General features: G+C 37.9%; 1 long non-coding RNA gene across 1 annotated transcript; it reads left to right on the plus strand.

The window, feature by feature from the left end:
- The first annotated feature begins 1,138 nt into the window (after window positions 1–1,138).
- LOC145796454 (uncharacterized) lies at window positions 1,139–4,438 on the plus strand. The gene is made up of 2 exons (XR_014336863.1): window positions 1,139–3,695; window positions 4,193–4,438. It is a non-coding gene; the product is annotated as an uncharacterized LOC145796454 (long non-coding RNA).
- The last annotated feature ends 8,894 nt before the right edge of the window (window positions 4,439–13,332 follow it).

Raw genomic sequence — 13,332 nt, forward strand, 5'->3', positions numbered from 1 at the left:
TCTAAATAATTGCACACATTTTATACTTCACAATTTTTTATATATATAAAAAAAAATTTGAATATAAACTTATACTATATGTTTTTTTTTTCCCCAAAGGAACATGGTTCAGAAACATTTCACAGAAATATAGAGAGATAAAATTATACTTTTTTTTAGAGAGAGAAGCAAAAATCACCCATACCCATAACTCAGCAATCAACGGTTTTGATGTCCACCGGTGTCGCCACCACCGCCAACGCCAGTCCCAGACTACACACCGCCGCCCATCGCCGCCACGTTGGAGATTTCATGGATTGTGAGGAATCATCAGATTGTTATTTGTTAAACGGAGTAGATTACGATTACGATTACGATTACGATTACGATTACGATTACGACCACAATGACCACCGGGTGATTTGGTACTTATGGTTGCTGAGGAGGATGGAGGTGATGAGGGGGTTAGCGATTGCACAGTGTTTGGTTTCGGGGAGGAATGTGGGCCGTACGATCTTCGCGGCGTTGATGATGATGGTGGTGGTTTCAGTGTTTGTGACAGGTCTCGGATGTGTGTGTATAATCCATACAAAAATTTCAATTTACAATGTAATGTATATATATAATCCATACAAAAAGTTCTCATACATACATGATTCGAAGAAATTTAAAGCATACTTCTCGCAAACAATTACATCAAACAGCCTAAACTTGTATTCCCTTGGGTACAAGCGCCATCGAGATTAAGATGGTGTGCTTCAACGGCCATGGAAACTGATTTCTTCTTCTTGGTTATCTCTACTCTTTCTTTTTCCCCTTTTCTCTTTTCTTTCTGTGTAGTTTGGGTTTGGAGACAGAGAAGAAGGGGAGGAGAGAAAGGAGTGAAGAGAGGGAAATGAACAAAAGCATGCAATAGAGGTGGCAAAGCGGTATGGTGGGGTTGAAAGAAGATGGAAGTTGAAAGAAGTTATTGAACATGGGAAGTTATATTTTGTGAGTTAATAATTTATGATTTTATCCTTAATTATACATTGATATGAGTTTAAAAATAGTATAATTATTGAAGAAGTTAAGGTTATTTTAGGAAAATTAGTAAAAAATTATGAGTGGATGGCTTCAAGACACCAAAGTAGTTGTTGGCTTTTAATAATAGTATAGATATATATTTGTTAGAAGAAGAAAAATATTTGTTCCCATGTTTGAATGTGTGGACATATATACATATATCTATTAAACAAATTTAGAAATTAATTTAATTGGATTTTTTTTTCTTTGTTAGAAATCAAAATATGTTTGCATGTGTTTATATATATATATATATATATGCATTTGTTCGTATATATGAGATTTGAAAAATCAATTGAACCGGATATTGCTTTGTTTGAATTTGGGTATTGCTTTTTCTCAACAAAACACTTGAGGACATTATGGGCATTTCAACATATATCCTTGATGACATCAGCAATTTCTATTAGTTGTGTGAACGCTAGTTAAAAAATGAAATTTTTTTGATATTGTCAGTTAAAGTAGGAGAGATTTCTGTAATTAATGAAATCACAGAGAAGACCCTTGTATTTGTTAGAAAACTTAGGAAGGTAAGTATAATTTACCCTTTTTTCTTGTAAATTAAACAACTCATTCCCTTCTTCCTCATCTTTTGTTCGTCTCTTTCTCTCTGCCCATGTCACTCAGTTTCATCTCTCTTAGATTGTTTTTCCTCTTAGTTTGTTTGTAACACAAATATTGAGTTTAGATGTGGGACTATTTAGGGTGAGGAGAGTTATAGATTTTATCAAATTTTACCTACCTTATTTTTTGGAATTTTAATGCGCATTCATTTAGAGATTTATGGAGCAATTTCAAATTATCAAAGTGATGGTGACGGAGGAGATTATTTTGAGGTAATTCTGGTGGAATATAATATGCTTCTCTAAATCTCTTTGCTTAGAGTTCTATTTTAATTATTCCCAACTTGCAATCCTTTTAATTATTGTGATCATTGATAAATTCTATGAAATTATTTATTATTGATTCGTTGATTATTCTGGTCATTCGATAAAATTCTGCGAAAATATTTTGTGTTAAAAATGGTGATTTGTTTGACCGAATGACGTGAAAATGCTTCGTATATGGATCGAGTGAACCCTACCAATAAGCTTGAACCAATATGCCTGGATAAGCGGTTGTGTTTGAGTGAGGTAGGTGAGGCCGGTCACTGATCATGTACTAAGTAGAACTGGGTATTTGGTTCTAGATTAATTATCATAAGTAAGATTATTTGTTTGAGTAGTTTGGTAAATTACTTGGTATTATCGAATCGTTGGTGCAATGTTATAAATTGTTGATTTATTTTATATTCGAGTCTTGTATTCCTGTCATATTGTATACTTTCACAATTAATTTATTTTTTAAGTGCGGAGCAAATTTTAGTGACAATTGAAACAATAAATGAATTATTGAGTTAGAGATTTTGGACCCCACCATTATTATTATATTTGGAGATTTGTATAAATTATATTTTGAGGACATTTGTGTGTAATTTGTTTTTTTTTTTTCTGTGGAGAAAATTTGTATGTTTTTTAGGGTTGATTTAATGTATTTAACAGCCCGAAAAGTAGGGCGTTACAAAATGGTATGAAAACGTAGGGGTTATATGGGTTTGTCAGGGTAGCTGATATTTGGAAGGGGAAAAAAAGTAGTCAGGTATTTCGAGATTAAAAAAAATGATTGGTATTAAAAAAAAAAAAATTATTGTTTATATTAGAGTGCTTAGTGAAAACATGTTATTCGAAGATTTAGTCGTTATCAAATTTTGGAAGTATTAAGATTTGGAATTTTGAGGACGAAATTAATTTAAAGGGGATAGATTGTAAAATTTTATATTTTTGAGATATTAATATTTTAGTAAGAAGAATTATTAGTTTGTTATAATAGTTTAGTGGTGAAATTTTTAAATGAAAATTTAATTTATTTCTTTATATATATTTGATCTTTTTATATTTATTTCATTGTTATTCATCTTTTTTAAAAATAAATTTGATCTCATTTTCCATCATTCTTTCGGTGGATAATAAATAATAAAAAATAAAAATAAAACATGGCCGACAACTGCCAGGCCAAATACCACCCATGTGCTCTATTCTTTTTATTTTTATTTTTATTTTATTTTTCTTCCTTGCTTTTCCTTTTACCATTTCCTTCTTTTCTATACTTTTTCTTCCCCTTTCAATTATTTTATTTATTTATTTGTTTTCTTTTATTTTGTAGACACATCCATGTACCATTTTCTTTCGTTTTTCTTTTTCAATTCTTTTCATTCTTTTCAAACCAAACCGAACTCATACACATGCCACATCCTTTCACCTACTCCATTTCTCTTCTTCCTTTTTCGTATAAATTGAACCACTCATTTCTTTCTTCCTCATCTTTTGTTCGGTTCTCTCTCTCTCTCTCTCTCTCTGTTACTCAGTTTCATCTCTCTCTCTCATATTGTTTTCCCTCTTAGTGTGTTTATAACACAAATATTGAGTTTAGATATGACAGTATTTAGAGTGAGAGTTTATAATTTTACAAAAGAGAAAATTTTTATATTTTATTAAATTTTACCTATCTTATGCCTTTAAATTTTAATCTACATTCATTTGGAGATTTATGGAGCAATTTCAAATTATCAAAGTGATGGTGACGGAAGATATTATTTTGAGATAATTCGGGTGGTATGTAATATACTTCCCTAAATCTCTTTGCAAAGTGTTCTATTTTAATTATTTCCAACTTGTAGTCATTTTGATTATTGTGATCATTAATAAATTCTATGAAATTATTTATTCTTGATTCATTGATTATTCTGGTCATTTGATAAAATTTTGTGAAGATATTTTATGCTAAAAATGATGATTTATTTGACTGAATGACGTGAAAATATTCAGTACATGGATTAAGTTAGTGGACCCTGCCAATAAGCTTGAATCAATATGCCCAGATAAATGGTTGGATGAAGTGGGTGAGGATGGTCACTGGTCATGTACTGAGTAGGACCGGAAATTTGACCTTGGATAAATTATCATAAGTGAGATTATTTGTTTGAGTAGTTTGGTAAATTACTTGGTGTTATCGAATCGTTGGTGCAATGTTATAAATTATTGATTTATTCTGTATCCGAGTTTTGTATTCTTGTTGTATTGTATACTTCCTTAATTAATTTATTTTTCAGGTGCGGAACAAATTTTAGTGGCGATTGAAGCAATAAATGAATTATTGAGTTAGAGATTTTGGGCCACACAACTATTATTATATTTAGAGATTTGTATAAATTATATTTTGGGGACATTTGTGTGTAATTTTTTTTTTTTGAGTGAAAATTTGTATATTTTTTAGGTTGATTTAATGTATTTAACGGCCCAAAAAATGGGGCGTTACACTTAGTCTTGCCAATAAAATTATACGAGGATTAGATATATTGAAGAAGTACTCGTAGAATTATAGAATTAGATAATTTAAATAATAGCACTTAAGCATAAATACTAATAGAACAAAATATTACATTAATTAAGTTATAAAAAGAAATTAGTGTTAAAACTCAACGACAATCAATTAGAAATTATAAACCAAATCCAACATATAATGAAAAATCTAAAAATTCCCTAGATGTTGATTTGTGATTATGTATCAATTTTAAGCAATAAATAACAATCTCAATCAAACAATCAAGACAAATCGACACAATGATTTTACGTGGGAAAATCACAATTGGAGCACCTCCAATTGTGATAAAAAAACCACAGGTAAAAGCCACAAAATAATCCATTAAGAAGACATAAAGGAATTACACAAATATACTTTCAATTACTTAGCGAATCCACGCCCGAAGCCCGTCTTCACCTTGGAATTATCTTATACAACGTTGAATCCACAACGCGAATCCACAATGATGAGCCACTCCGAAATCCACCAAAGCTTCTAGCCCAAATTCTTCGGAATTCACCGAAAAACAACTCTCTTTTGTATTGAACGAAACAAACAATCCTTTGATGTATGCTTTTCAAACCATGAGTTAAACTCAAATAAACATTAAAGAAACTAGGAAAGAAGCTCCAGATTAAAACCCTATTACCCAAGAACAAGATCTGAAAGCCGTACCCTAAAATCTTGCGCAAGTGAGTTGCGAACCCTAACATGGCATGGGAAGGTATTTCGGCTCTTATCGGTGTAGGCGATATAAGGTTGGTGGTGCGGGTGTCACAACATAGACCGTTCCCTTGGGGCAGACCGTGATATCACGACTCGGGTATGTAACCCTGGTGCATGGGCATCATTGGTGGTTATTGTAACAACCCTCACTCCATCTTGGTCATGCTCACATGCAATTATATGTTTTCGTCTTGTTAAACTTGCATTTCGAATCTTGTCTTGTTTTGCTTAAGTGCTGTTTGCTTTGCTTTGCTTTGCTTTGTTTGTTGCTTGGTGTGTGTAGCCGAGGTCATCCTAAGCCGAGGTCACCTTTGAGCCTCTTATGCCTAGGACCATCTTGGGATCACCTTGGCTGACCTTCACCTTCACCCTGGCATATTGGCTGAGATGTCATTATCTAGGCCGAGGTGTTCATCACCAAGGTCGAAATGTGTATTATCTAGGCCGAAACGTTATCCCGGCACCTAGTGATCTTGTCCCTGGATTAGTATGACCTAGACCGAGGTGTGGCACATCTAGGTCGAGGTATGGCACAGCCAAGTCAAGTGTTGTCCTTCCTAGCCGAGATCATTGTACTTGCCGAAGCTCTGTCCTTAGCCGAGATTGTTACTTGCCAGAGTACCCTTGCCATCTAGCTTGTTGAACACGCTTTGTCATAGTCTTGTCTTGTCTTTCAATCATCTTTTTGAGGAGAGCCAACCAACCGTTGCCACGTGTGCGAGCTGAGTGTTAAATCAGCCGGCAGAGAGAGAAATGTATCATTTGTTATATGTCTTTGTTCTTGAGGAGAGAGAAGCTCTAGAAGAGGGAGAAGGAGTTCTTAGAGAGGGAATAGATTTCCAAGCTTGATCTTTGGGTGCTTGAACCGTTAGATTTGAGTTTTGAGATTAGAATCTTAATCTACTCTTGTTGTTCTTATTGATCATCTAGCTGCACTGCATGATCGAACCTGATTAGCAAGCCATGCATCCATTTAAAGTTGGATTTAGAAAGAGAAAGTGGTATTCGTGTGTTCTTGAAGAAAAAGCCTTGTTTGATCCGGAAGTTTGCATTAAGATTCATGGTTTTGCATTTGTTTTCATAAAATCTTCGAGTATGGGTACCCAGGTCCATGTTTTTTGAATTCATAGCATGAAATCTCAGATTTTGTAATGATAAGTTATGATCTTTATATCCATGTTCTTCATGTTCTTCAAGAAAGGGAAACCCAGATTTTCCCGACTTCATTTCCTTGAATGTGGCCATCGGGGCCACACCTCGGCAAGGAGGTGTGGGACCTCGGCCAAGACCTGGTTGGTGCCCAGCAAGTTTTCCCCGGGATGAGAAACAGTGTTTTGTTTTGGTTCGACTTAGTTTTGAAGGAATGCCAAGATCATTTGCATTCATGTAAAGCTTGTTTGAAAGTGCATTCAATAGACTTTACCATGTGTTTGTAGGACTTGGACTCTCGCTTGACCTTGACATTTGAAGAACTATGTGAGTGGTATCTTTAATAAAGCTATGTTATAATGTTTTGATAAGCCTTGCTTTGCTTTATTTTGAAAAGTATTTAATCAAGCATGAATGATTATCCCTGTTTTGTGTACCAAGTATAAGTTTTGTATGCCAAGTATAAGTTTTGTTTGGATGACACTCTTGAAAGTCCGTACGTGCTAGAGGACTATAAGCATTTGTAGCACAACTTTTGAAAGTCCGTACGTGCTAGGGGACTATAAGCATTTGTAGCACAAGTCCTTACGTGCTAGAGGACTCTAAGCTTTTGTAGCACCTTTGTTAATTTCATCCCTTGAAACTTGAAAGTCTTGAAAGACTTTGATTGATGAAGCTTGAAAGATTTGTTAGATGAACTTGTTTTGTCTTTGATTTTATGCAAGATATAATGTGTATCGCTTTGATAAAGATCTCGGATATTATTCATGCAAACCCTTTATTACTTGTACCATTCACTGAGTATCCAAGCTCACCCTCTCTATATATATGTAGGTGATGAGCAGGACGGCGGTGGCGCCTAGATGTGCTTTGCAACTTGTTTTGGATTCGCATTTTGTAACATCTTGAAGATCATGCTTCTTAACTTGTAATTCATTGCGTTTTGTATATGATGGCTTGAGAAGCCTTTTGGTCAAGATGTGTTTTGTATTTCATTTTATTGTATCCAAGTTGTAAGACCTTGACAAGATGTATGACATTTCATTCAATCTATGCACAGCTCTTATGGACTAGTAGATTTAAATTTATTGCTTCTGCACATGTTAGCCCCATATGTATACTCTGATTGTGTGTGAATCCTTGTAAGTTGGCCTTTGGTAATCTCGGATTACTGGCCATCATGGCACCATTCTACTAGGGGCGGAATGGGGTCGTGACAGATTGGTATCAGAGCACAAGTTCCTTATAGTACGCTATTCACACACCTTGAGCCCTAAAGAGCATAGGATTTCCCTTAGAATGATGTTAGGATTGCATCATATTGCTTGCTACGTGACAAGGTGTGCATCATCTCGGAATGATCATTGTTGCTTGTATACATGTCTATTTGCCCATTTTGTTTTAAAGTCATATTTTGCATACTCTTAGCATCATGAGAAGAGGTAGACCTCCAGTTGGGCGAGATCATCCCGAGGACAGATTGGACAGACTAGAGAGATTGGTCGAAGGTTTGGTTCGAGAGTTGAGACAACCTAGACCACAAGACACTAGTACTACCTCTACTGAAGCCGAGCATACAAACGGCCGACATGCAGTTGCGCCTCCACCTCCTCCGGTACCACAAGTGCCCCCACAGCCAGCCTTGTATGGGGACGACATGATAGCTTTGATCAGAGAGTTTAAGAAAATGAAACCGCCGAGATTCTCTGGGGGCATAGAGCCGATGAAAGCCGAAGCGTGGGTCTTGGAAATGGAAAAACTGTTTGAGATTTTTCCTAGCACCGACGCCCAGAAGGTGTCATTGGCTGCGTTCACATTAGACGGCGATGCACGAAGATGGTAGATGATGACCCGAGAAAGCAATCTAGGTCTGACTTGGGCCAGATTTTTGGAGCTGTTTTACAACAAGCACTTTCCCCTTAGCGTTCGAGATCGCAAGACTACAGAGTTCCAGACTCTAACACAAGGCAACAGAACAGTGACAGAATATGACTGTGCTTTTACCGAGTTGGCGAGATATGCGCCTCACATGGTCGATGATGAATATAGAAAAGCCAGGAAGTTTGAAAGTGAGCTTCGTGGGCCGATACAAGATCGAGTTAACATGCTTAATATGCTGACCTACGCCGGAGTGTTGGACAAGGCCATCTTGGCAGAGGCCAACTTGAACCGATTTCAAAACTCGGGAGAAAATCCGAGAAAGAGGTAGAACTATGACAATCGCCGAGTACCGTTCAATGCCAAGAGGAAGGCAAGTATGGGTAACTCTAGCAACTCGAATTAGGAAGGTAATGCTAAGCCGACGTGTTCTAGCTGTGGGAAGCCACATTTCGGGGTTTGTCGTTGGGCGTCGGGGGCTTGTTTTGAATGTGGTGAAATAGGTCATCGTGTGAAAGACTGTCCCAAGGCAAAAACTAGTGATAACAAGAAAGATGGGAATACCTCGGGTTCCACATAAAAAGGTAATGTCGGGAAAGGACAGATGAGACAGGGCAAAGTTTTACATTGGTACCAGGGGACACTCAGAATGCTGAGACAGTAGTGTCAGGTACACTCTCGATTTGTTCTCAAGATGCATACATATTGATTGATTCGGGTTCTACACACTCATTTGTCTTTGTTAAGTTTGCTGAAAAGTTAAGTAGAGAACTAGAACCCCTTGATTATGTGTTATCTGTGTCTACTCCATCTGGAAGAACCATGATTGTTGCATCCATTTATAGAGCATGTGTTGTTGTAATTGACAATGTCGAACTGTTAGTTGATTTGATGCCGTTGAACATGACTCCTTTTGATGTTATACTGGGAATGGATTGGTTAGTAGCGAATCATGCATCCATTAATTGTGTTTCTAAGAGTGTAACATTGAGAGCCCCAAATCAAGCCGAGGTTACGTTTCAGGGTCAAGGAGTAGTATCCCCACCTTACTTGATCTCATCTATGAAAGCTTATAAGTTAATCCAAAAGGGGTGTCAAGGTTATTTGTGTAGTGTATTAGGTAATCGGGATGGAAATGTTAAATTGGCTGACGTCCCAATTGTTAATGAATTCCCTAACGTCTCTCCAAATGACTTGCTTGGCCACTTAGTTGATAGAGAAGTAGAATTTACTATCGACATTATGTCGGGAACCCAGCCTATCTCCAAAACACCCTATAGGATGGCCCCCGCCGAGCTTAAGGAATTGAAACTGCAATTACAAGAACTGTTGAATAAGGGTTTTATCAGGCCGAGCACTTCACCTTGGGGAGCGCCAGTTCTATTTGTTAAGAAGAAGGATGGTACACTTCGTCTTTGTATTGATTACCGAGAGCTGAACAAGGTGACCATCAAGAATAAGTACCCATTGCCGAGGATCGATGATTTGCTTGATCAACTCCAAGGAGCACAAGTCTTTTCTAAGGTTGATCTTAGGTCGGGCTACCATCAACTTAAGGTTAGAGCCGTGGATGTTGAGAAGACTGCTTTTCGAACAAGATATGGCCACTACGAATTCTTGGTAATGCCTTTTGGAGTGACTAATGCGCCTGCAGCGTTTATGGATTTGATGAACAGAATCTTTAAGTCGTACTTAGATGAGTTTGTAGTTGTTTTTATCGATGATATATTGATCTATTCTAAGAGTAAAAGTGAGCATGAGAATCATTTGAGACTTACCTTGCAAGTGTTGAGAGACCGGAAATTGTATGCTAAGTTCAACAAGTGTGAGTTTTGGCTTTCTAGTATCTCATTTCTGGGTCATGTAATTGATGAAAGGGGCATTTCAGTTGATCTTAGTAAGATTGAAGCCGTTGTGAATTGGCCGAGGCCGACCAATGTATCCGAGATTCGTAGTTTTCTGGGTTTGGCAGGTTATTACAGAAAGTTTGTAAAGGATTTCTCAAGGATTGCAATTCCATTGACACAGTTGACTAAGAAGGAAACGACATACGAATGGACTGAAGTTAGGGAATTAGCCTTCCAGGAATTGAAGACGAGGTTAGTTACAGCACCAGTCCTTGTACTACCGACAGGTAATGAGGAATTTCAAATCTATAGTGATGCTTCGCATAAGGGTTTGGGTTGTGTATTAATGCAAGGGGGTAAGGTTATAGCATATGCGTCTCGTCAGTTGAAACCTCATGAAAAGAATTATCCTACCCATGATTTAGAGCTAGCAGCCGTGGTGTTTGCTTTGAAGATTTGGCGTCATTACTTGTATGGGGCTTCTTGCCAAGTTTTCACAGATCATCAGAGTTTAAAGTACTTATTCATTCAAAAGGAGTTAAATTTGAGGCAGAGAAGATGGCTTGAGTTACTAAAAGACTACGACATGCAAATTCAGTATCACCCAGGTAAAGCAAACCCAGTAGTCGATGCACTGAGCAGGAAATCAGTTGGAAGTCTGGCATGCTTAGCCATGATTTCAGTGTAGCCGACCGTTATTGAGGAAGTGAAGGCCAGACAGATGGAAGACGGATTCTTCAAGAGAGTTGCCGATGAGATTATCAATAAGCCGAGGTCAGGGTACACTATTGAAAATCAAGTACTTAAGTTTGAAGGAAGATTGTACGTGGCTGACGTTCCAAAGTTGAAAAGGAAGATTCTGTAGCAATCTCATGGTTCCAGATTTGCTGTTCATCCAAGGAACACTAAGATGTATCAAGATGTGAAACAAACTTTTTGGTGGCCGAATATGAAAAGAGAAATAGCCGAGTTCGTATCCTAGTGTTTTCATTGTTAGCAAGTGAAAGTAGAACACCAGAGGCCAGCAGGACTACTTCGACCTTTGCCGATTCCTGAGTGGAAATGGGAACACATCTCCATGGACTTTGTGGTTGGTTTGCCGAAGACACAAAAAGGCATGGATTCAATTTGGGTGGTCATTGATAGATTAACTAAGTCAGCACACTTCTTGCCTGCTAAGACTACGTTTAATGCCGACCGACTTGCTGTGTTGTACGTGAATGAGATTGTTAGACTTCATGGAGTGTCGATATCCATCGTATCAGACCGAGATCCGAAGTTCGTTTCCAGATTTTGGCAGAGTTTGCAAAAAGCTTTAGGAGCCGAGTTGAGGTTTAGCACAACTTTTCATCCCCAGACCGATGGGCAAGCTGAGAGAACAATTCAGACGCTTGAAGATATGCTTAGACTATGTGTGTTAGACTTCAAAGGAGATTGGGAAGTACATTTGCCACTAGTGAAATTCGCCTACAACAACAGTTATCAAAGAAGCATTGGCATGGCGCCGTATGAAGCTTTGTATGGAAGGAAGTGCAGATCGCCGATATGTTGGACGAGGTAGGAGATAAAGCTTTGATTGGTCCCGAGTTAGTTCAAGTGACCACTGAGAAGATTAAGCTTATTCAACAGAGAATCAGAACTGCTCAGAGTTGACAAAAGAGTTATGCCAACCAGAGAAGAAAGCAGTTAGAATTTGAAGTAGGGGATCATGTATTCCTGAAGGTTTCGCCGATGAAAAGAGTTTCAAGATTTGGGAAGAAGGGTAAACTAGCATCTCGTTATATTGGGCCTTTTGAAATCCTTGAGAAGGTTAACCCCATGGCTTACAGACTTGCTTTGCCGCCAAAGTTAAGCCAAGTCCACAATGTGTTTCATATTTCGATGTTGAGAAAATATATTCGGGATCCACTGCACGTGATTGATCATTCTGGGATTGTGGTTAATGAAGAATTAGGCTATGAAGAGAAGCCGATGTGTATTATTGATAGGCAAGTGAAACGGTTGAGGAATAAATCAATATCGATGGTGAAAATTGAATGGAAAGAGCATTACAGCAAGGATGCTACATGGGAATTAGAGGACGAGATGAAAGTCCGATATCCGGAATTGTTTTCGGGACAAAGTAACTCAAGTTTGGGGACCAAACTTCTTTAAGGGGGGTAGGATGTAACAACCCTCCCTCCATCTTGGTCATGCTCACATGCAATTATATGTTTTCGTCTTGTTAAACTTGCATTTCGAATCTTGTCTTGTTTTGCTTAAGTGCTGTTTGCTTTGCTTTGTTTGTTGCTTGGTGTGTGTAGCCAAGGCCATCCTAAGTCTAGGTCACCTTTGAGCCTCTTATGCCTAGGACCATCTTGGGATCACCTTGGCTGACCTTCACCTTCACCCTGTCATGTTAGCCGAGATGTCATTATCTAGGCCGAGGTGTTCATCACCAAGGCCGAGATGTGTATTATCTAGGCCGAAATGTTATCCATGCACCTAGTGATCTTGTCCTTGGATTGGTATGACCTAGACCGAGGTATGGCACATCTAGGCCGAGGTGTGGCACAGCCAAGTCAAGTGTTGTCCTTCATAGTCGAGATCATTGTACTTGCCGACGCTTTGTCCTTAGCCGAGATTGTTACTTGCCGGAGTACCCTTGCCATCTAGCTTGTTGAACACGCTTTGTCATGTCTTGTCTTGTCTTTCAATCACCTTTTTGAGGAAAGCCAACCAACCGTTGCCACGTGTCCGAGCTGAGTGTTAAATCAGCCGGCAGAGAGAGAAATGTATCATTTGTTATATGTCTTTGTTCTTAAGGAGAGAGAAGCTCTAGAAGAGGGAGAAGGAGTTCTTAGAGAGGGAATAGATTTCCAAGCTTGATCTTTGGGTGCTTGAACCGTTAGATTTGAGTTTTGAGGTTAGAATCTTAATCTACTCTTGTTGTTCTTATTGATCATCTAGCTGCATTGCATGATCGAACCTGATTGGCAAGCCATGCATCGATGTAAAGTTGGATTTAGAAAGAGAAAGTGGTATTCATGTGTTCTTGAAGAAAAAGCCTTGTTTGATCCAGAAATTTGCATTAAGATTCATGTTTTTGCGTTTGTTTTCATAAAGTCTTCGAGTATGGGTACCCAGGTCCATGTTTTTTGAATTCATAGCATGAAATCTCAGATTTTGTAATGATAAGTTATGATCTTTACATCCATGTTCTTCATGTTCACGTTCTTCATGTTCTTCAAGAAAGAGAAATCCAGATTTTTCCGACTTCATTTCCTTGAATGTGGCCATCAGGGCCACA

This window comes from Camellia sinensis, chromosome 7, assembly GCF_055761805.1.
Source record: "Camellia sinensis isolate YWXY chromosome 7, ASM5576180v1, whole genome shotgun sequence".
Lineage (NCBI taxonomy): Eukaryota > Viridiplantae > Streptophyta > Magnoliopsida > Ericales > Theaceae > Camellia > Camellia sinensis.